The sequence below is a fragment of the Protomyctophum parallelum genome (assembly GCF_964188405.1).
Source record: "Protomyctophum parallelum genome assembly, chromosome: 1".
Lineage (NCBI taxonomy): Eukaryota > Metazoa > Chordata > Actinopteri > Myctophiformes > Myctophidae > Protomyctophum > Protomyctophum parallelum.
The window spans coordinates 108,208,667-108,211,493 of NC_139697.1; the positions used below are offsets into that span (position 1 = coordinate 108,208,667).

General features: G+C 38.1%; 1 long non-coding RNA gene across 1 annotated transcript; it reads left to right on the forward strand.

Annotated features, from left to right (window-relative positions):
- The first annotated feature begins 675 nt into the window (after nt 1-675).
- On the forward strand, nt 676-2,513 carry LOC310865884. Its single transcript, XR_014569848.1, has 3 exons — nt 676-776; nt 1,170-1,256; nt 2,407-2,513. It is a non-coding gene; the product is annotated as an uncharacterized lncRNA (long non-coding RNA).
- Nucleotides 2,514-2,827: the final 314 nt, after the last annotated feature.

The following is a 2,827-nucleotide window of genomic DNA, read 5'->3' on the forward strand; positions in this document are numbered from 1 at the left end:
GTTTGAGGGTTTTCTCGTCAGCGAAAAGTCAACAAACGGAACACGGTGACATGCATGCTGATCTTCCTTAATAATAAAAAAAGGCTTAGCCCATGCGTCCAGTGGCTTTATAGGTATAGGTTGCTCGGATCTGGACTGGATTTATTTATGTTTTGTTGGACTAGAACCGGCGGACCTCTGTACTGTAGACGCGCAGATGCATGCATCATGCAGATGCGATGCGTTGTTTATTGATGATTAAGCCAGAAGCCTACAACAATTTATTTATATTGTTAAATGTTGCTTTTTTGTTTGTCTTTTATAAAAGGAGCATAAATAAATGTATGCCATTCGTCTACCAACTTTAATTATGTAGCCTGCTATACATGCATATTACATTTGGGGTAGCCTATTAAAAAAAGAAAAAAATCAACCACTATCCGTTAATGAACCGGTTAATCCTAACGGGTAACCGGTTGGGAAACTATCCGTTACTGACATCCCTATGAGGAACTCAACGGTACGAACCGCTTTAGGGTTAGGGCTTTTTTAGGCTTCGTAAAAAGCCAATAATCGTCCGTTGCCGATAATTGGTCGATCCCTATTCTTAAACGTTACTGTAAGTGCATGTGTATGTTGTGACAGGACACGCACACACAGCAAAGCTAATTTGTGGTGTGTCTCTTTCGTTCTTTGTTAGAATGGAGATCTCAGCCGATGCCCGAGATCCGAAGCTTTCCCCGGGTGTTTCCGCTGAGGACTTCTGGGTCGCTGGGAGGCTCGGACGGAGCTGGAAGGTTCGGTTGACGCCACTGGAACCCGTTTAGGCCTGTCAGAATCTAAGGTTTTATCATTTTAATTGTCGTCATACTAACATTCTAAATAAAACCTTGGCTTTTGTAGGCTTTGTAAACAAAAAGCTGCACATGGCATAATTCAATAACTTTATACACTAAAAAAGATAAGTAAATTACAAAGTGACACATTTAGAGCTTGTAGATCGGTTGCTTCCATTATTTCTTTAAAATGTTTGAAAATATATGAACATTTTCAACATGGAGACGATTATGACTTATCTCTAAAAAAGTATTACTTGGCGATTAGGTAATTGTGACAGGCCTAAATCCTTCTAGTTGTGTTTTTATATCATGTTCTGTAATCAGTTAGGGTTGACTACAGACTTTTTTTAGGAACAAGATCATCATGCCGGTGAAGAGCACGTTTCTAGCCAATGGAGCAACTATTTCTGATCACCTTTGGAGTTACATCACAGCAAGGTAACTATACAACACACACACACACACACACACACTATGATCATGACATCAGCTTGTGACTGCAACTTGTTCTTGTTCCTGTTCGCAGATGACTCGGCACTGCTAGTCTCGGACAGGAACAAACTGCAGGTTGAAAAGGCCCTCAGCTCTGAATTCGGTAGAATCTGTACCTGGCTCGCTGATAACAAACTATCCTTACACCTGGGAAAAACTGAATCCATTCTCTTTGGATCTAATAGTAATCTCAGCAAGGCAAATGGCTTCTTGGTTAGAGTTGGTGACAATGTTATCACACGTAAAGATGAAATTACCTACCTAGGTTCCATCCTGGAGGCTAATCTTTCCGGTGATAAAATGGCCACCATCGTAATCAAAAAAGTCAACCGAAGAACAAGATTCCTTTACAGGATCTCCTCACTGTTCAACAAAAACACCTTGAAGACCTTATCAGGAGCCCTCGTACAAAGTTTCTTTGACTATGCATGCACCTCCTGGTACCACAGCACCTCAAAGGCCCTTAAAACTAGGCTCCAGACTTCCCAAAACAAACTGGTCAAGCTCCTACTTGGCCTCACCCCCTGAACCTACCTCACTCCTGCCCACTTTGACAGGCTGGAATGGCTTAGGGTCGACGACTGAGTACAGCATCTTGCAATGGGTCTGGTCCACAAGATTCGATACACCACCAAGATACCCATGTACCTGTCTAGATACTTCCTTAATGTTAACGAAGTCCACACCCACAACACCAGAGGGAGTGCAACGAACCATGTACAACCCAGATTCGGCACTAACAAGGGACTAAATTATTTTCACTCCTATGCCACCAAAATGTGGAACGCCCTACCAACAGTCATTAAGACATGTGAATCCCTTGACTCCCTTTTTCCCCCTCACTGTATAAGTTTATTTTCCCTCCCTTCCCCATAGTGTCTTATTTGTACGTCTCTAAATGTTTTGATTAATTGAACATGGTGGACCCTCTTGTAAACAAGTGTAATGCTTAATTGGATCGTCCACTTAAAGTTAACAGTCTTTGTATTGAGTTTGTGCTTGACATGTACTGTAATTCTGCAAACTGTTAATAAATATTTCAATCAATATTGTTTTATGAACAAAGTAGTAATGAGCATTTCTTTCTTTTCTTCAGGACGTTGCTGGTCTCCTGTGTGGCTCCATCTGGAGGTCAGCAGGGTTCTGAGTCACTCAGATCCTGACTGGTAGTGGTGATATGTAGATGTGATCAATCAGGGCTCTTTGAAAATAATAAACCAATATAAATAACTAGATAATAATATAAATAAATGGATAAAACGAACGATAAAAAAATAGATAAATAATAGATAAATTAAAATAAAAGTAAATTAAAATAGTAAAAAATAAATAAAATAAATAAAATAAATAAAATAAATAAAATAAATAAAATAAATAAAATAAATAAAATAAATAATACACAAAATAAAATAAAATTAGTAATGGATATAATAAATTTAATTAATATAGACAATAATACATAAAATAAATTTAATTATCAATATAGTAATGCATAAAATTAGTAATAACAGTAATAC